The sequence below is a fragment of the Eriocheir sinensis genome, chromosome 44 (assembly GCF_024679095.1).
Source record: "Eriocheir sinensis breed Jianghai 21 chromosome 44, ASM2467909v1, whole genome shotgun sequence".
In the NCBI taxonomy this organism is placed as follows: Eukaryota; Metazoa; Arthropoda; class Malacostraca; order Decapoda; family Varunidae; genus Eriocheir; species Eriocheir sinensis.
The window spans coordinates 4,682,090-4,704,549 of NC_066552.1; the positions used below are offsets into that span (position 1 = coordinate 4,682,090).

Genomic DNA, 22,460 nt, shown 5'->3' on the forward strand with positions numbered 1-22,460 from the left:
AACACACAAAATAAAACATGTAGCGAACACGAATACGAACGAAAGCGACAATATTCAAGCAGTAAAATATCCCGAAAGAGTTGAATTGTTATGTATGAATCACTAAACTATCTATCTATCTATCTATCTATCTATTTATCTATCTTTATCTAGTCTGAGTGAATGAGAAAGTGTTACAATGAGGGCAAGTCAGTCTTAATTAATACAATATAAAAAAAAAGCAGAAAAAATTGTAAACACGAAAAACGGGAAACAAGATGAAGGGAAAGTTAAGTACAGTAAAAGGAGACGAGGATAAAGAGGAAGAGTACGAGGAGGAAGAGGAAGAGGAAGATGAGGAGGACCACAATAACCACAACGACGACAATAAGAGCGAGAGGAGGCGAGGGAACGAGATCTAGGACAAAAAAAAAAAAAAAAAAAAACACGGATAAAGGGAGGAGGGAGAGGGGTGAAAGGGAATAGATCGAGGAGGAGGAGGAGGAGGAGGAGGAGGAGGAGGAGGAGGAGGAGGGGAGTTGAAACAGTAATAAACGGAGATCACATTAGCGACTCCTGATTCAGCGTCGTCTGTCGGAGGAGGAGGAGGAGGAGGAGATGGAGAAGGAAGATAAAGGGAGGAGGAGTTGATGGGAGAGGCAAAACCAGTAGCAGCAACAATACCAATAGAAGTAGCAGCAGTAGTAGCAGAAGCAGGCGCTATACCACCAAGCAGGAGGCACTATAACACCAAGAAGAGGAGGAGGAGGAGGAGGAGGAGCTGATGGGAGAGGCAAAAGCAGTAGCAGCAGCAATACCAGTAGAAGTAGCAGTTGTAGTAGCAGAAAAAGCAGGCACTATAACATTAAGCAGAAGTCAGCTAGTCTGCCGGCCTAAGGAGAAGTAGTATAAGGAGGAGGTGGAGGAGGAGGGGACGGGGGAAGCACCAAAGAGCGTGGGGACTCCTGGACAATGATAAAGTACCCGCTATGTCTGGCGAGCGGGCGGGGAGCGGCTCTCTGGACACGCAGCAAATACGGCCCTTACGGTGAGATATCCCCGGCCATCACGACCATTACGGCCTCACCACCCAAAATTGGTCCCGACGTGTGGCCCCCCAAGGCAAGGCGTAGGGCAAAAGTCCGGCTAATGGCTGAGGGGTAAAGGGAGTCAGGGCAGAGTCGTATGCTTAACCATTTCGGGGTCCAAGCACATATTTGACAAGGCTTTCGTGGGAGTTGTGGGCATTTCCAGGGGTAGTTTGGCCCCGACGTGTGAATCAGCAAGGCAAGGCGTAGGGCAAAAGACGGGTTAATGGCTGAGGGGGTAGAGGGAGTCGCGCCTGGGTCGAGTCGTATGCTTAACCATTTCGGCGTCTAAGCACATATTTGACAAGGCTTTCGTGGGAGTTGTGGGCATTTCCAGAGGTAGTTTGGCCCCGACGTGTGGATCAGCAAGGTGAGACATATGGCAAAAGACGGGTTAATGGCTGAGGGGTAGAGGGAGTCGCGCCTGGGTCGTGTGTTTAAATATTTCGTCGCCCAAGCTCACCTATTTGACAAGGCTTTCGTGGGAGTTGTGGGCATTTCCAGGGGTAGTTTTATGGCCCTGGTGGTAGTTTGACCCTTCCTCTGTACCATGAACCTAAAATACCACTCATAAGAACCCGAATAATCTCCTTTTTCGCCTCTGGAAATAATTGATATGAGAGCCGAAAGCGTCCAACAAAAATATCGACCAGGGAGTTGGGGCGTCACAGGAAGATGTAATGTGTGTGATAGGGACTGGTCTGAACTGGATGGGGAGGTCACGAATTTGAGTTCATAATATAAAATGAGGGTTAGGGTAATGGGTAACGAGGGTAATGGGGGTAATAGGGAGTTCTCGGGCGTTAGATATGCTGTGTGTGATGGGGATTCGTGGGTCGAGGAATGGGATGGTCGCCAATTTGGGTTCATTTTATAGAAGTGGCTGGCATGCTTCACTTCTAATGCTGATGCTATGTCTGTTACTGCTACTTCTACTGGTGCAGGAAGGGTAGTAGTAGTAGTAGTAGTAGTAGTAGTAGTAGTAGTAGTAGTAGTAGTAGTAGTAGTAGTAGTAGTAGTAGTAGTAGTAGTAGTGGTAAGTGTTGTCACTGTTACTGGTAGTCTGTTCCTGAATTTGTTTGTGTTGGCAATACTGATCTCTGCTTATATATACTGTTTCTACTTCCTTCATCCTTGGTTCACTTCCCTAGGTTCCCTTCACCTTGTCTCTTCGCCGACGAGTTCGCTTCTTATTAGTGCCGCCACTCGTTATGCTGCTGTTGTTGTTGTTGTTGTTGTAGATGTAGTTGCAAGCTGGGGTATGTCGTCTTTTACTTTCCTCTCCTTCCTCTCCACGATACGGTTATTTCTGTTACTCCTCCTCCTCCGCCTCCTCCTCCTCCTCTTCCCTCCAACAAGTACATCACGGCCGGTCGCTCCCTCCTTCGCTCAGCTTGTACCCGAACCTTTCCAGCGATATGCAGGCCCGCTTCCCGCCCCCCTCTATACATAAACATACACATACGAACACGCGCAAACAGGTTATTCATTCGGCCCGTAGCGATGCACGTGGCTATGGCTATGGTAATTTGGACATGGCAGGTGCATGTCGGAGTGATGGGAGTGCATGGCGGCGGGGAGGGAGGGAGAGGGAGAGAGAGGGGAAGGGAGAGAGGGGTAGGACGGGTGAGGGATGAAGAGGGTGGTGGTAGACTAGACAGGTTAGATGTAAAAGAGGGAAGTGTATAGAGTATTCCATGGAGGTTATTATACAGAAGTCTGAGGGAAATTAAATCAATGAAGTCTATCCGTCGTTAGTAACTAATGGTATGATATTATAACCCAGATACTTAAGCGATTGAGTTATCTAGATCAGTGGTTCCCAACCTTTTCAAAGCCACGGACTAGTCGACCAAATGAAAAAACTCCTGCGGACCAGTGCCATAGGCATAGCTCCAAGCATACACTGACATTTATATAGTCCAAATACATATTTTATTTTTTTTAGCAATTTGAAATTCAGTGGGACAATACCATGTAATGTAATGGTTCACATTATACAAAGTAAAGTGATTATAAAGGCTCAATTATTGAAATGGACGCCATGAGGGGAAAAAAATACAACACTAACTACAGCACTTGGTATATACTACAGTAGACATGGAAAAGACGAGCTGTCACGGTGATAGATTCATGTACCTATTGCAAGGCGTATCTATCAATACACCAAAACGTAATATCTCATATTTTACAAATGAAATTAGAAATCCGATCTCCCTCTCGCTAGCTTTAGTTCCTCTTCTCTTTCTTTCTTCTATCTTTCTTCTTTTCTCTCGTTCTCTCTTCTTTCTTTTTTTTTCTTCTTCTTCTTCTTCCTCGTCTGTCCGGCGGGTGTTACACCATACTCTAAACATTTCATTCAATTTTTATTTCATTATTACTACTTATTTGAAAAAAAATGTTTTGACAGATTATTATTTTCTTGAATCATGAACAAAACAAAAAGTCACAAGTAAAGCAATTTGGCGGACCAGCAAATCATAAGCCACGGACCGGCACCGGTCCGCGGACCATAGGTTGGGAACCACTGATCTAGATCACTAAATCACCGATCTCACCTTCGCCAGGTTCTCCTTAGCCGTCCACTTACTAACAACCGTACAACATAATGACCTGAATGGCTAATTAACCGCCTTTATGCTTAGAACTATACGTATTCAAATTACGTCACAGAACCAGAAATTTTATCAGAAAAAAATCAATCGGTACGTCCTAATCCGGTACTACTACTACTACTACTACTACTACTACTACTACTAAGCTGAATGCTAGATCACTCTTCAACTGTGTCCATCTTCTTGCAGCTAAAAGTGAAAACCAAAGACCTCGCCAAAATGTATTCAGGAGCCCAGGTAAAGTTGAGGCTGCACACCTTCCCTGCGGCGAGTCACGTGATACAGGTGTTCACTTAGCTCCTAGCCACCTGCATCCCACCTGTCTCACCCCCCCCCCCCCACCCTAAGACACACAAACACACACAATACGCACACGCCAGAGGAAAAGAATTGTATAACTCCATCTTTACTCTTTTCATCTTTTTTTTCGTTTCTACACTTCACTGCCGTTTTAACCTTTAAGGAACGTCATTCATACGTTTATTTAGCGTGTTTCCTTCACCTTTTTATAGGTTTGAGTCACTTTGATGTTCTCTATAGTATAATTGAATTCATCTCAATGTTTCGCCTTATTAACGTCCTTATACTTTTTTCTTATTCTTACTTATTCTTTTTTTGGTGTGTTTAGTGTGTTCTTTTTTTGTTAGTTTTAAGTTTGTTTGTCTCTATAAGGTAATTGATGCCCCTTTTGCCTTTCTTATTTACAACTTCAAGAATTATTTTGCTTCTTTTAACTTTTATTTCTTATTATCAACCTTACGGTTCATTCAGCTTATTTTTCACCTTTCTATAGTGATATCCATAGATCTGGTTATCATTTATGTAGGGAGGCTTAAGTTTACTATTTCTCTGTGATTAAAAGGAAACAAGAAACAAGAAAAGAAATAGTAGATGGGAAGCACACACACACACACACACACACACACACACACACACACACACACACACACACACACACACACACACACAGCCTTTAACAAAACAAGTGTGCAGTTAAGACAGTGAGAGATCAGCACTATCATCACCGCCACTACCACGCCAATGACTACCACCCATCACCACCACCACCACCACCACCGTTACTTCACATCAGAAAGGACCAGCGAAAATGACCACAATACAATAACAACTACTAGAAGAAGAAAGAAAAAAAAAGGAAATGCCAGATGAAGAAATAGAAAGATTAAACAAGAATACCAACACCAATACCAACACCACCACCACCACCAACAACAACAACAACACGAAAACAACACCATCACCTCCACTATCAAAACTAAACTAAACAAAACACTAACAACCACCTCTTGAAACCACCACCACCACCATCACCACTACCACCACCACCAACAACAACAACAACAAGAAAACAACACCATCACCTCCACTAACAAACCTAAACTAAACAAAACACTAAGAACCACCTCTTGAAACCACCACCACCATCACCACCACCATTACCATCACCACCAACACTACCACCACCACCAACAACAACAAGAAAACAACACCATCACCTCCACTAACAAACCTAAACTAAACAAAACACAAACAACCACCTCTTGAAACCACCACCACCATCACCATCACCACCACCATCATTACCACCACCACTACCACCACCAACAACAACAACAACAACAAAACACCATCACCTCCATTAAACAAAACTAAACAAAACACTAACACCCACCTCTTGAAACCACCATCACCACCACCACCACCACCACCACACCAGCATCCATATCAACACCGCCCAGCCTATCACCAGTACCTTTCCCTCCACCACCATCACCACCACCGGATCACCACCACCTGGCTGCACCACCATTGTCTTCGCGCGCCGTCTGATTGCTGGAATTAATTGACTACAGAGAGGAGATTTGTGCCATTGTGGGTGAGGGGGCGACGCGGCGTGTGTGTGTGTGTGTGTGTGTGTGTGTGTGTGTGTGTGTGTGTGTGTGTGTGTGTGTGTGTGTGTGTGTGTTTAGCCCCCCCTCTACGTCTTCTCTCCATCTTTTTCCTATCTCAGTTTTTCATCTTTCTCTTTTCCTTCTCCTTCTGTTCCTCCCTTTCCTTCCATCCTTCTCCTCCTGTACCTTCCATGTTTTTATCCCCTCTTACTTCCCTCTCCCTCTTCTAATCAGTCTTTCCTCCTCTTTCTACTTTTTCCTTTCCCCTCTCTCTCTCTCTCTCTCTCTCTCTCTTGTCTCGGTATCACAGTCTCGGCCTAAGAAACATTTCCAACAACTCGGTGACTTCCTCCAACGCATTATTCTTTGTCAAGGGAAGTTGCCGGCTTTTCCTTACGTTCATTTTCTGTTGCTAATTGAAAACGGAGAGAGAGAGAGAGAGAGAGAGAGAGAGAGAGAGAGAGAGAGAGAGAGAGAGAGAGAGAGAGAGAGAGAGAGAGAGAGAGAGAGAGAGAGAGACTGACTTCTTGGAGGCGGAGTTTGTGAGTTTTGTTTATTTTTTGTTTTTCCTTTTAGCTTTCTGTCTCTCTCAGGTCTTACTCTCTCTCTCTCTCTCTTCCCTTCTCTCCCTCTTCTCGGTCTTCTCTTCCTTCTATTCTTCCTTCTTCTTATCATTATTGTCCTCCTCCTCCTCCTCATCATCATCATCATCATCCTCATCATCATCCTCATCATCATCATCATCATCTTCATCATCTTCATCATCTTCATCATCTTCATCATCTTCATCATCTTCATCATCTTCATCATCTTTCTCCTCGTCATGATTCTCCTATTCTTCTTTTTCTTCTTCTATTCCTCTTAATCGTCCTCCTCTTCCTCCCGTCCTCTCCTTCCTCATTCTCATCCTTTTCCTCCTCCTTTTTCTCCTCTTTCTGTTCCTGTTCCTCGCCCTCGTCCTCCTCTTCTTCGTCCTTCTCCTACTGCTATTCTGCCTCCTCCTCCTCCTCCTCCTTCTACACCTTATCATCTTCCTCGTCGATGGACTACACCTGAATGAGGTTGGTTCGGCGGGTTTCGGGAAGCTTCTGGACGAGGCAGTGGAAAGCTTTTCGAAAAGCCTTTCAAAAAACGGTGGGCGAGAACGGGGCAAAGACAGCCCTTGATCAACAAACCCGTAGCGTCGGTGCGACTCACAAGAAACTGTGTAACTAACGACGCCTCCGACAAGCGAACTGGTACAACTCGTCACGGCAAAAACAGGGGTCACATTTCTATCATGTACACAAATGCACGTAGTTTAATACCCAAAAAGGACGAAATTAGGGCGTATATTCCAACAGAGAAACCAGATGTGGTAGCCATCACAGAGACTTGGGCCAACTCTACACATCTAGAATCCGAACTGTCATTCCCTGGGTACGAAAGCTTCCACAAAAGTCGAAAGCACAAGAAAAGAGGAGTAGTAGTTTGCTACGTAAAAAGTACACTCCCTGCCATAAAAATAGACAAACAGGACGCAGAGAAATACGACTCTGTCATTGTGGAAATAACCGCAAATAACAAGAAACTAACACTTGCAACCGTATACAGGCCTCCGAAACAACAGGCAGCCGATGACACTACCCTCTACGAAGAGATTCACTCTCTAACACAAAGCAAGGAAGCAATTATAATTGGGGACTTTAATTGCCCTAACATTGACTGGGGATTGATGACTGGAGATCAAGAGGGTAACAGGCTTATAGAAATGGTGGAGGATTCGTTCCTCACACAAGTTGTAACTCAACCAACAAGAGAAAACAATCTGCTGGATCTGGTGTTAGTAAGCGACCCCGACCTCATTCGCGACTGTACAGTTGGTGAGAAACTTAATGGGTGCGATCACCACTTAATCCGTTTTAATGTCAACATATGTCACAAACTCGTAGTTAATCCGTCAGCGATACCAGATTACAAAAAAGGAAATTTCAACTTAGCCCGTGCGCTGCTTCCCCCTACGACCTGGGACCAACTTGACATCACCGACAATACAATCGACAACGCGTGGAACGTCCTCAAAGATAAGCTGTTGCAGGTAGAGAAGGCCACAGTGCCTACGAAATCCAGGCGAGTAAATGGGGCCGTAGATCCACCGTGGATGACCAGAGAAATAAAAAGGGCAGTAAACCTAAAAAAAAAATAAAAAAAAAATTATAATTTGATGAAAGAGAATGCTACGGCCGAAGCCAGCACACAGTACCACAACAGCTTCAGAGCTTGTCGCAGCCTCATTCGGAGTAGCAAACGCAACTATGAAAAGCAAATAGCGTGCGAAATCAAAACTAACTCCAAGAAATTCTTCACGTACATAAGATCGAAAAAGAAAGTAAAATCCAATATTGGTCCCCTGACAGACGAGACTGGATCAGTAACTCAGGACAGTAAACAGATGGCCAGAATCCTCAACAGTAACTTCGCATCCATATTCACAGTCGAGGACATCGAAACCATTCCCGAGGGCCCTGACCCGCCGAGTGAGATCACGCCCCTGGAAATTAACTCAATATGCGACCAAGAAGTAAAAAAGTACTTGGACAAACTCGACACGAACAAGTCAACGGGACCCGAGAGTTTGTCCCCGCGGTTATTAAAAGAGCTTAAACAACAAATACTTCAGCCACTCACTAACATATTCAACCGGTCAGTTCAACTGAAAAAGGTCCCGAAAGACTGGAAGATGGCGAACGAAACACCGATTTTCAAAAAAGGAGACAAAAGCGTTGCATTAAACTACAGGCCCATAAGTTTGACATCAGTGGCAGGAAAAATACTCGAAAAGATTATTAGAGATAAACTTGTTAAGTTTCTAGAACACAATAACATAATCTCCGACACCCAGCATGGCTTCAGAAACAAGCGCTCCTGCCTAACAAATTTATTAGACTTCTTCCAAGGTATATATAAGAACTGGGATGCCCACATCCCCAGTGATGTTATATACCTGGACTTTCAGAAAGCCTTCGACAAGGTAACGCACGAGCGACTCCTTAAGAAACTGCACTCGGCGGGCATTGGAGCCAATCTGATCGCGTGGATAAGAGATTGGCTCACCGACAGAAAACAACGAGTACTACTTAACGGACAGCCTTCCGATTGGCTTCCAGTCACTAGTGGAGTGCCTCAAGGGTCAGTGCTGGGACCCATCCTCTTAATCATATATATCAATGACCTAGAATCAGGACTGAAATCCACAATATCGAAATTTGCAGATGACACCAAGGTGGGTGGAAAGGCCCTCACAAAGACCGACTGCGAAATCATTCAGAAAGACCTCAATCACATTATCAAATGGTCGGAAAAATGGCAAATGTTTTTTAATGTTGACAAATGCAAAGTCATGCACATTGGGTCCCAAAATAGTAACCACACATACATCATGAATGGGAGACCTCTGCAGGCGATGCAAGAGGAAAAGGATCTTGGCGTCACTATCAGCAGTGACCTGAAACACGCGAATCACTGTAAAAAAGCATACAACAAAGCCAACACTATGCTCGGGTTCATAGCGAGGAACTTCGAGTGTAAAACACCAGACATGATGCTATCCTTGTATAATTCCATGGTAAGACCGCACCTCGAGTATGCAGTACAGTTCTGGTCTTCTAATTACATAAAGGACATTGCTTTACTGGAAAGGATTCATCGACGCGCCACAAAGATGATTCCAACCTTCAGGGCTCAACCGTGCGAGGAACGACTCAAGCGACTCAATCTCTTTGCATTGGAGAAAAGATGCCTACGAGGGGATACGATTCAAGTCTTCAAGTATCTAAAAAAGTTCAATAACGTCGATTACTCCAAATTCTTTGAACTGCAAACCAGCTCAAGAACTAGAAATAACGGTTTACCCATTCAGTCGAGTCGATGTAACACAGACATGGGAAGGAGTTTCTTTTCAAACCGAGTCATCCGCCACTGGAACAATCTTCCCTCAGAAGTAGTGAATGCGAATACCATCAACTCCTTCAAATATAGAATCGACCGTCATTTCGCTGCGTCGGGAGTAAACTGAATAACGAGGGGCTTTCATCTGCTCCTCAATATCGAGGTGCTTTCATCTGCTCATCAAGCCCCAAGTGGCGGTCGAGCAGATTAAATCACCCAGGCGGGCGACCTCGTAATGAGCCAATAGGCTTTCTGTTGCCTGTATTTCCAGGTTTCCATGTTTCTGCTCCTCCTCCTCCTCCTCCTCCTCCTCCTCCTTCTACACCTCCTGATATTCCTCTTCCTCGTCGTCGTCCTTCAGCTCTTCTTCTTTCTCCCCCTCCTCCTCCTCCCCCTCCTCCTCCTCCTTCTACACCTCCTGATATTCCTCTTCCTCGTCGTCGTCCCTCAGCTCTTCTTCTTTCTCCCCCTCCTCCTCCTCCTTCTACACCTCCTGATCTTCCTCTTCCTCGTCGTCATCCTTCAGCTCTTCTTCTTTCTCCCCCTCCTCCTCCTCCTCCTCCTCCACCATCAACACCTCATCTTCCTCTTCCTCGTCGTCATCCTTCAGCTCTTCTTCTTTCTCCCCCTCATCCTCATCCTCCTTCTCCTCCTCCTCCTCCTCCTTCTACACCTCCTAATCTACCTCTTCCTCTTCGCCATCGTTTTCCTCCTCCTCCTCCTCCTCCTTCTACACCTCATCTTCCTCTTCCTCGTCGTCATCTTTCAGCTTTTCTTCTTCCTCCTCCTCCTCCTCCTCCTCCTCCTCCTCCTCCTCCTCCTCCTGGCAGACTTAGTGAAGAATTACAGTGTGTCCAATTCTTCATCGTGTCATTTGCATAGAATTAAACCAATGCGAGTCTCCTCTTCTTTCACTTTTGTTTTTATTTTATTTTTTCCTGCTTGAGTGAAATCAGAACAAAGTCATTCTTCAGGAGAGTCGAGAAGATCCTAGTCTGGTGCCTCTCTCTCTCTCTCTCTCTCTCTCTCTCTCTCTCTCTCTCTCTCTCTCTCTCTCTCTCTCTCTCTCTCTCTCTCTCTCTCTCTCTCTCTCTCTCTCTCTCTCTCTCTCTCTCTCTCTCGATACGAAACACGAAAAGATATTTATCGTTACACTCTCCTTCTTCTTCTTCTTATTATTATTATTATTACCACCAGTGTTGACCCTTTATGGTGATGGTGTTGCTGTCTTTTGATGATAATGATGACGGTGATAACTGAGGAGAACAATAAAAATAATAACAACAATAATAATAACAATAACAACAATAACAACAATAATAACAATAATAATAATAATAATAATAATAATAATGATAATAATAATAATAATAATGTTGGTAAATGCAGAGAAAATCATCGTCTCCCTTTTTTTCAGGTAACACTAATAGACATAATATAAATAAAAAAAGAGGAAATGAAGACGGTAAATGAGACTGATTATAAAGCCTGACTATTACCACGTAATATCTAATTAAAAAAAAGTATAAACAACCATAAAGAGGGAGAGAGAGACTTTCTGAAACACTCCCAACAACACAAAGAGAAGCAACACTCACCACTCCGACGTTGCAGGCTATGGAAGGCTTGCGAAGATGTTGCTGTGGATGTTGTAAGTGTCCTTATTGTTGATGATGGTGGAGGAGGTGGAGGCAGTGGAGTATATGGCGTCAGAATGTAGTTTAGGTAGTGGAGGTGGAGGTGATAGTGGTGGTGGTTCAGAACGCCCCAAACCCACCAGGAACACCACACCCAAACCCTCCACTCCTTCCACTCACTGTCCACACTAACGTCTAGGGCTCACGGGCGTCAGGTGTGTGTCGGGTGTGTCTCCCCGTGTCAGTACCTCCTGGGTCGCCGCACGTCGGTCCAAAATGCATCCTCATATCAAAGGCTCGCAAAAAGACACATGGACCCCACTCACGTCTGCAGCTGGGCGTGACTTGCGTGTGTGTGTGTGTGTGTGTGTGTGTGTAAAGGTGAGGGTCCGTTTCCTTGGTTTGGTTTTCTTCTTTTTTTCTGGTCTGTTGAGAAAAGGAAAAAGGGAATGGAAGTTAGTTGATTCTGATCTGTATAGGGTTCTCTCTCTCTCTCTCTCTCTCTCTCTCTCTCTCTCTCGCTCTCTCTCTCTCACACACACACACACACACACACACACACACACACACACACACACACACACACACACACACACACACACATACACACACACACACTAATACACGCATAGCACCAAACAAAAAACACACAAAAAAATGACAAAAAAACACACAATAGAAATAAAGACAAAACAAAACCTATAAATTTCCCTTCATGAAACGCTTCCAAAAACCTCACAATACGGATTAGCACACACACACACACACACACACACACACACACACACACACACACACACACAATAAAACGGGGAATAAAAGCCAAACGCCCATACATAGACTTTTAAAACACCCGCCAATCTTCAGGCATTAGTTTAATTGATGCCATAAAGAGTCGTTTTCAATACTCTCTGGCGTGACGGTGATTTGGGGAATAGTAGGGGATCGAGGGGGGGAAGGGGATTGGAAGGTATAGGGCAGGGGATCGAGGTGGGGGAATGGGAGGGGGAGAGGGGAATGGTAGGGGATAGAGGTGGTGGAAGTGATGGGACCCGGGATTGGATTGGAAGGGATGGGAAGGGATAGGGAGGGGATGGAGATGGGAGGGAGGGGTGAAAGGGGGATAGGGAAGGGGATCTAGGTGGGGGGAGGTGTGGAAGGGGGAGTGAGAAAAAATAGGGAGGGGAATGGTAGGGGGATTAAAGTGGGGATGGGGGAAAGAGGGAGGGAAGGGGGATATCAGGTATGGTTAGTGGGACAGGTGAGGTTACAGGTAAGGGAAGGGGTGGAAGGGGGGAATAGGAAGGGAGAGGGAAGAGGAAGGGAGATTAATTCATGGATTTGGGATAGTTAAAAAATATAGGAACAATAATTCGTTTTATAGAAGAGCTAACTGGAAAATGTGTGTGTGTGTGTGTGTGTGTGTGTGTGTGTGTGTGTGTGTGTGTGTGTGTGAGAGACAGAGGAGGGGTAGGGGGTAGGAGGGATGATAGAGAAAATGTTTGATTAAGAAGCCTTATAAAAAAGATAAAAAAAGATGTCATAAAATTCAACAACCTTGCACACGAAATAAGGTGAAAAAAAAATAAAGAAAATACATATCAACCAATACAAAAAAATATGAAAAGCCTAAAAACTGAAAACAAATATGAAAAAAAAACATTCATTTAAGAGAAAAAAAAAATCAACGAAGAGGAGGAACTGTAGGAGAAGCGGACGTAGGATGAGGATGCGGAGGAGGAGGAGGAGCGAAAGGAAAAACAGAAAGAGGAGGAGGAAGAAGCGTAGGAGGAGAAGAAGGAGCAGACGTAGGAGAAGGAAAGGGAGGTGGAGGAATATAAAAAGGAGGGCGAGGAGAAGCAGCAAGAAGAAGAAGAGGAAGAGGAGGAGGAGCAAGAAGAAGAAGAGCAAGAGGAGGAGGAGGAGGAGGAGCAAGTGTAAGACGTAAAAGGAAACTCGAGGCCCAGGAGTCATTTATCACGAGCGCCATCTCTTGCTTGTAATTGAAGGCGTATGAGAGAGAGAGAGAGAGAGAGAGAGAGAGAGATAGAGAGAGAGAGAGAGAGAGAGTGTTCCGTCCCTTTCCCGGCTCTTAGATTACCGGGAGAGCCAACTTGTCCCTCTCCTCCCCTTCCTTCCCCATCCCTCCCTTCCCTCCACCCACTCTCCCACTCACGTCCCTCCCCTCCCTTCCCTCCACCCACTCTCCCACTCACATCACCTCCCTCCTCTTCCCATCCTGCCCTCCCCCTTTTTTTTTCTCTTTCCGGTCTCATCCCAAGATTTGTAAGCTGGGATGATTAGGAAAGTCTCGCTTTGAAAAGAGCAGAAGGTGAAGGGGAGGGAAGGGGAGGAGGTAGGGAGGGGAGGAGGGAAGGAGGGGGAGGGATGGGGAGGTAAAAAGGGGGGGGTGTAGGGTGTAGGAGGGACTCATTTTCCGGGTTTTCACACAGTTAATTCAAAGCTGACGTGGATTGGCAGCGTGTGTGTGTGTGTGTGTGTGTGTGTGTGTGTGTGTGTGTGTGTGTGATACTTTACATAATTTTTCTCATTTCTATGTACACGAATTTATGTTTATTTTCCTTTTAAGAACAAACGATAAATAGATATAATGTGAACTTGCTAATCTCTCTCTCTCTCTACACACACACACACACACACACACACACACACACACACACACACACACACACACACACACAATTATTTCGTTCCTCCGCATTTCTCATGGTCAGTAAGTAATGTGTGTAATAAATGAATATTCCTTTTACACTACGACCCTACAGCTTCTAATTATTTGTGCAACATTTACCACATTATTATTATTATTATTATTATTATTATTATTATTATTATTATTATTATTATGTTATTTCTTCTCCCTATTTTAGCTAGATTAGGCGAGGAAATAAGGGGAAAAGATTTAAAGCCGATTTTTTCTCCTTTTTTACTGTTAGGTTAGTAAGAGGTAAACTTTTACATAAGAAAAATTAATACAACGTTCAGTAATTTTTAATCCCCATATCTATATTTAAATTACAAGGTTATTTTTTTCCGTATCTATATTATGAAGGTTAAAGAAAGAATTATATAAGAAGTCACTTTTTGTAAGAGCTTCAATTACTCACATTATTATTTCATGTAGGAAGGCAATGGTAAAAAAAGTATATTGCCAGATACGATATTGATGAACTCTTCCTGTTTATCTCTTTATGCTGCAGATTATTTCTGTTCGGTCATTATTTTTGTTTATCAGCGGAAATTAAATAACAAGTCACAATGAACTGGTTTACTTTTAATTGTGGAAGCGCTCTGAACTTATTAACACCACATTCTGCATTCCATCTAATTACTATAACTCTATTTTAGTGGAAGAAGAGGAGAAAGACAAATATAAAGTGGTCTCGCAAGGAAGTATTTATATATAATTGTGGAAGGGCTCTGAACCTCTCACTACTTCAACTCTGCATTCCATTTATCATTACTATTTTGCTTTTCATGAAGGAAGAGAAAAACGATGTATATAAAAAGGGATTGCCGAAAATTTACACGTTAACACATATTTTTAGACGCACTACAGCAAACTAGTTCCTCTTTCTGTATTTCATGTCATAACTTTTTTTCAAGAAGGAAGAGGATAAGGATGATAAATATAAAAGGGTATTACCGGAAAACACGCTTATATATAATTTAGATCCATTCCTCACCTCACAGTCCCTCATTCATTTCATTTATCATCATTACTATATTTTTTTTAATGAAGAAAATAGATAAAAAAAGAAGGCATTGTAGGAAAGAACAAACTGATTTCTCTATTCGAATGCTCTCTGTAGCCTACTCCTCGGTACCTCCATCTACATTTATCATTATTTTCCTTTTTTTTAAATCTATTATGGAGGAAAATAAGGGAAAAATGACAATGGAGAAGGTACAGCCGAGGGTAAAGTTATATAGGTATTATTTTATTACTCGCATTAATCCCACATTCCGCATTTACTTTACAACCTTTATATATCTCTTTTAATCTAACATGGAAGGGGAAAATATAATAAATGTGGAGGTATTGGCGGATGGAACGCCTGTTTATATCATTATTTTATCACTCCCATCTATTTCTCATTCTGCATTTAATTTACTGTCATTATTTTTTTTATATCAACAACCATAAAAGAAGAGGATGGTAAAAGATATATTAAAAAGGGTATTGCCGGAAGTATAATCTATTTTTCTTCATAATTTCAATCACTTCCTCATTCTGAATCTCATTTAGCCTACTATCATTATTATTAAGAAGCTACCGTCAAGCAAGAGAAATTAATAGAAAATATATATAAGGTAGCAAAAAAAAGAAGTTTATATGTATGTTGTAAAAAGCTCTACCCATCAATTCCTTGTTCAACTTGTCTTTAATAATCATTTTCATCTCTTTCGAATCTACAATCAAAGAGAGAATAAAACTTACTAATTAATAAAAAGCATTGTCAGATAGAATATTAGGCTATATACGGTATCTTTTTATGGTCTCTACCGTTTAATTCCTTATTCTACTTTTTTTTTACATTATCATAATCACTTCCCCTTTCGAATCTACTGTCACGAAGAAAGAGAAGAAAAGAGAACATAATAAAAGATATTACCGTGAAAATACTCAACCTATCAATTCATATTCCTCTTTTCTATAATAATTTCCTCTTTCGAATCTTTGACATGAGGAAGGAAGAGAAGAAAAGTTAATATAAAAAAGATATAGCCGTGAAAATACACTCTACCTATCAATTCATCTTTTCTATAATAATTTCCTCTTTCGAACCTACTGACATGAGGAAAGAAAATATAATGTGAAAATGATATAGCCGTGAAAATACACTTCCTATCAATCCTTATTCCTCTTTGCTGCAATAATTTATCTTTCGAACCTACTGACATGAAGGAAGGAAGAGAAGAAAAACTAATGTAAAAAAGATATTGCCGTGAAAATACACTACCTATCAATCCTTATTCCTCTTTTCCGTAATAATTTATCTTTCGAACCTACTGACATGAAGGACGAGAGGCAGAGATAATGCAAAAAAGAGAGCATCGCCGGAAAGAACACGTTTATATTTTTTGGGTGCGTTCAAAAAGCGAGGATGGGCGTCATTAAGGTGGTGGTGGTGATGGGAAAACCATGTACGTGGTGATGAAGCTCTCCCTCACTCCCCCTCCTCCTCTCCCTGGCACGCTTACCAACCCTCCCTGGTCCCAGCTTACCCACCAACCCTCCCTCTCCTTGCCTTGTCTCCCAATCCCTCACTCTCAATGTCCTCTCTCTCCTTTCTCTCTATTTATCCCTCCTCCCTTTGTCTCTTCCTCTCCCTCTCGCTTTGCCCCTCTCTCCTCCCTACGCTATTTTCCACTCCCTCATTCTGCCTTCATATCCTCTCCTTCCATTTATTCCTCTATTTCTCTCTCCTCCCTTTCCCTCTCCCTTCCTCTCCAAACGCTGTCTCCCAATCTCTCACTCTACTTCCATATGGCCTCTTTTTCCTTCGTCTATTCCTTTCTTTTCTCTCCCTTTCACATCCTTCTCAATATCCTCACTTTATCTCCCAATTTCTTCATCAGCCTCCAGACCTCTCTCTCTCTCTCTCTCTCTCTCTCTCTCTCTCTCTCTCTCTCTCTTATCTAAGTCCTCCTAAGCACGCCTCTTCCTTTATTGCTTCATTTTGGTTGACTCATCCTTTTGGTTTCTTATCTTCCTCATCGTAGCCCCTCTCTCTCTCTCTCTCTCTCTCTCTCTCTCTCTCTCTCTCTCCCCCCCCGTCAAAAGTTCCTAATGTATATACTCCAATCTGTCAAAGTGCGTGTCTTGGTTATAATTTAAAGGGGAAGAAACTTGTCTAAAAAAAATATGTAAAGTTGCACCCGGGAAATAAACTGTCAAAATGATACTTTTTTTCCCAATCTCATCTCAAACATTTTTAATCTAAGACCTGAAAGAGCGTCAGTTGGTACGTTTGAATAAGTACAGAGATAAATAGTTTTGCCGAGTGGTTAACGTGCGGGCGCAGTATTCTGGAGCGCTGAGGTTCGTGTCCCGCTCATCGCTAGCTATTTAACAAGACAACCCACATGCTTTCTTAGGTAATAAATGTCAACCCGAACTCTATTGAAGCTCTGAAAAGGATCACGCGGAGCCAAGCAAAGAATGGCATCACTATAAAAAAACACTTGATTGCGCCAGTGACGGACTGAAGCCAACCAACAACCCCCGTAGGGAATGCCACCGGTTCTATAGATCCGGGGTAAAGAAAACAAAACAAAACGGTAAATATGGCTGAGGGACATGTATTTCGTCCCTTAACTATAATATGGAGGCGTAATATCGTATTTTGAAGGCGCGTAGTGACTCTCCTTAATTACGAAAAAGACCATCTGGGTGATTCAGGGGCGTAGTGACTCCATATTTACCCAAGTCTTGCGCACTATCAGACCATGGTGAATTAATAACACACACACACACACACACACACCCACACATACACCCACACACACACAAACCTACACCCACATAAGCCGAAATACCTCCGATAGCCTCAAAATCAACATAAACATCATAAAAAGTCAACAAATCAACACAATAAAAACAATCACCTTTGACAAGTAAAAATTTAAAATGCCCGCCATAACCCACTGTCCCTCCCTCCCTCCTAACTCACTACACTTCACCTCCCTTATTACCCCATTTATAACCAATATCTGCTTACCTGACGCCGCCCTGATGTCACCCCAGCCACGCTACAATCATCAGGGCACCGCAAAATCAATCGTCACCGCCATAACACCGTAAATAAGGAGTTTGTCACGTACCGCCGTACAGTGCACACCAATCACCTTCAAAGCACCGAGCCAACTGCTACTGCCGCCCCCAGCCCAACTATCGTACTCATCGCTTCACATTTTCGTAGTTTCTAACCGATAACTGTTGCAGAGAAGAAGGAAAACCATCAATATCTAACAGTTTCAACGATAAATTTAATCGTCTATCGTTTTTTGTGTGGGTGAGACAGTTTAAAGGACTGAAAACGATAAATGTATGTTCAGAGTACGAGAATTTTGCAACGCTGCCCCAGACTCGATTTTGTCAGGTTCTCGTCCTCAGAGCATCGTATTTACCGCTTTTTGACACTTAACTACTACCAAAAGACATCAGAATTTAACGACTATAACGATAGGTATAAATGAATCTCGTTATTTGTGCCCAGGAGACAGTTTTGGGGTCGGAAATCGGTAAATATGAGAGGCTGAGTACAACAATCGGCACCTTTGGCACCAGCGATCGCCTTTTGTTCATGTTCTTCGTAGTCTTAATAAAAGTGTAATATTAGTGATTAAACAATAAAACGATGGCTATTAGGTGTTCCCAGCGAAGATTATGATGCAGTAAACTATATTCTTCACGTAAACATCATCTACTATGTTGCTAAAAGGGAACAAGTGAAAATATTTTGTTTATGCAGTATTCTTCATAAAAAGTGTAACATCAATGCAAATAGGGTAAAACGACGGCTATGAGATGTTCCCAGCGATAGATTATGATACAGTAAAATATATTCTTCACGTAAACATCACCTGCTACGTTATTAAAAGGATATAAGTGGAAAATAGTAAAGGAACGGGTTGGATGACGGAAGACGTGACAGTTTTACCAACCCGAAATAAAAACCATCAATATATTTTCCATACTCAGTTTTTGATGCGAGGAATGTCTCAACCACATCAATAAAAGAAAAAAATAAGCAGTCATACTCAAAACTACTAATAAGGAACCACAAACAAAAGAAAACTAAATATGCAAGGATTCACCATAGTATATAGCCTACATTTTTTCCCTCACCAACCATCACATCCCCGACAGAGTTCCCTTCCTTGATAAGTTAGACAGTTTACATTAATTCACTGTGGTAGGATTTAATAAGCCTGTAATTAGTGTTAGATAATCAATGGAACTCAAACTTTCCATAGTATGATAGCCTAACATGACCACCGAATAATTTACATAGTTTAATAGCCTCCTGCCAGATAGATTATACGCCTCCTTAGATAGATAGGTAGATAGATAGATAGACATTCCCTTTCCTTGATAAACTTAAGTGACCATAACATAGAGATTAGTGATTGAGAGCCACTGAAAGACACGTTGAAGAGGCTGATGCGAGAGAAAAAGCGGGAAATGGAAGAGGGCAACCATATCACTGTCCTCAGGAAAAAAAAGAACCACTTGCCTTCCCTTCCTCCCTTTCCTCCCCTTATCTTCCCATCCTCCCATTCCTTCCCTTTCCTTCCCTTCATACCTTTCCTCCCCCTTCCTCCTTCTCTTCTTTCCTTCCCCTTTTCCCTTTCCTTCCCTTATTACTTTCCTTCTTTCCCTTTCCTTCCCCCATCTTCCCTTTCCTTTACATCCCTTCCTGTCTCTGGTCCCCTTACCTTCCCTTTCCTCTTCTTCCTTTCCCTTCCTTCCCTTCCATCCCTCTCTCTCGTTTCACAATAACAGGATAATCACACCCTCGTTAGCTCTTCAAGTACCTAACTACCGTTGATTTGAAATGACCCACACACACATACTGACTATCAAGAACAGAAAAAGGCGAGTTGAAAGACACTACTGGATACCTGATGTTCTCCAAGATGGTCTCTAATTGGTTTTCTGAGCTCCTATAGTGTGTGTGTGTGTGTGTGTGTGTGTGTGTGAACGGAACAGGAAGGAGGAGAAAAAGGGAAGGGGTACGTGTGGGTACATTGAAGACGTCCGAATACAGAGTTCGTGTGTGTAAAGAAAGATAAAGCAAATAAGATGGAATACGATTAAGCCCTCACGGTGATACATATTGTTTGACGTGTATCTAGATCATGTATTTTAGTTTTTTCTTCATCCCCCGTTTTCTTTGTAACAGTACCATCTAGCGGGCACTTCTTTTTTTCCAACTTTTCCATATAGCCTACTCTTTAAATCTATCTCTACTACAATAACGGGAAATCAACTATAATATAAAAATGTACCTATCAACTATACTTTTTCACCGTCTCCTTTTCTTTGTTTGTTTCGATTTCCTTTTCTTTCTAAGTTTTCTTTTTTTCTTTTTCTTCTTTCTCCTCCTCCTCCTCCTCAATACAAGCCATCAGTGGGCAGGGAGGTGTGTTCCTTATGTTTACCTAGCACGGTCGGGATGTCCCATACCTGCCGCAGGTGTCCACGGCAGGCACAACACCTGGCCGTAAGCAGGCAGTCAGGTGTGTGTACGGCTTCCTTATGCCGCTGAGGGAAGGAAGAGAAGGAAAGAGGAAGGAGGGTAGAAGGCAGGAGAGTGAAAGAAAAAAACGTAAAGAGCTGGGAAGAAATAGGAAAAGAAGATAACCTACCGACGAAAGAGAAGGAGAATGGGAAGGGAAAGAAAGGGAAGAAAATAACAGGGTAGGTGAAAAGGGAGGGGAAGGAAGGGAAAACATTAATAGAAAGGAGGAAAAGGAAGAGAGAGGAAAGGAAAGGAAAGGAAAGGGAAGGGAGGAAAAGCAATAAGTAGGGAAGTGAAAAGTGAAAAGGGAATGAGAGAAAAGGGAGTGTATAGCAGAGGAGGAGGAGGAAACAAACAAACAAAAAACCCACGTTGAGAGAGAGAGAGAGAGAGAGAGAGAGAGAGAGAGAGAGAGATATGAGCTGCTTGTCCGTGTCTTGTTCTTCCTGGGAAAGCTTGCACCGAACTGACTTTTGATACTGATTGTTATGTACCCAGACTTTTTTTACCTTCTTCCTCCTCCTCCTCCTCTCTTTGGTCTATCTGCTACAAGTACAACAACAACTACTACTACTACTACTACTACTACTACTACTACTATCATCCTCATCTCTTCTACTGTTATTGCTGCTATATCTTCTACAAATACAACAAAAATACTTCCACCACCACTACTGCAACTATTACTACTGTTATAACTGTTGGGGAATATAAGAGGCATCGTAAGGAAAGAATAATAATGTTAGTATTGTGATAGTAATGGAGAGCAAGCCCTAGGCTAATTTTCAGTCTAAGATATTAAGTTACGGTGAAGAATTAAACTCCCACTAAATTAAATGAAGCTTATGAAGGAAAGAAATGACTTACTAAAAAAGAAAAAAAAAAGAAATGTCCAGAAATACTAAAAAAAAATCACCTAATGGAAAAAAATAGGAAAAATCAACACGAACATCAAAGTTTAAGAAAAAAAACCAATCCAGAAGTAACAAAAAATCACTAGATAGAAAATAACAAAACAAAAAAATAACCGAGTCTAATCCTAAAAACAACACCTACGTCAAGCATTACGGAGACAAAAAAAAAAAGAAATAATAAAAAAAACAGGAAGAAAAAGGAAATAACCCTGACTAAACCTAAAAACAACCCCTACGTCAAGCATTACGGAGACAAACACAAATAGAGAAAATAATAAAAAAAACAGTAAGAAAAAGAAAATAACCCTGAATCTAACTTGAAAACAACACCTACATCAACCATTAAGAAAAAAAAATAAAGTAAAAGATAACTAACCAACAATAAGAAAATGAAATAACCGTGAGTCTAACCTTAAAACAACACCTACATCAAGCATTACGGAGAAAAAAAAAATAACCCCCCCCTAAAAACACTGAGAAAAAATAACAATAACAATAAGGAAGAGAAAATAACCACAAGACTTCTCAACACTTCTCAGCGGCGTACCTCCTTGATCCTTTTTCTCACTCTCGATCCTCCTCTGACCCCCTCCCCCTTCTGCCACGCCCCCTGCAGTAGAACACAGGCCGCCACTCGTCCCCTGCCGCGCCCCCTCCTCCTTACCGCCGCCTTGCCCGACCTCACGAAGTCTTTAAGCAGAGTGTGACCGGCCAAGTCGTCTTAAGATTCTGCCTTTGTTTGTTTACTTACTTGTTGTTTGGGAGATGGGCGTTGTTGTTGTTGTTGTTGTTGTTGTTTTGTTATGGTTTGTTTGTTTATGTGTGTGTGTGTGTGTGTGTGTGTGTGTGTGGTAAGAGGCCGCACAAAAGGTGAAAGAAAAGCTAAAAAAAAAAAGGCAGTAAATAAGATGACGTCATAAAGATAATAGAAGTTGAGTTTGCTGTGTGTTGTTGTGTGATGTTTGTTTGTTTGTGTTTTGGATATGTTTGTTTTTTTGTTTGTTTGTGTTTTGGTGTGTAGAAGGTAAAATGAGACAGTATAAGGATTGAATAAGAACTATAAAGATTAAAAAAACCGTAATGATAAAAATCAGAAAATATAAGTTGAGTTTCAT

General features: G+C 42.3%; 1 long non-coding RNA gene across 1 annotated transcript; it reads right to left on the reverse strand.

Annotated features, from left to right (window-relative positions):
* Nucleotides 1–10,426: 10,426 nt before the first annotated feature.
* LOC126980333 (uncharacterized) lies at nucleotides 10,427–11,575 on the reverse strand. The gene is made up of 2 exons (XR_007733129.1): nucleotides 11,121–11,575; nucleotides 10,427–10,778 (listed from the first exon to the last, which is right to left on the reverse strand). It is a non-coding gene; the product is annotated as an uncharacterized LOC126980333 (long non-coding RNA).
* Nucleotides 11,576–22,460: the final 10,885 nt, after the last annotated feature.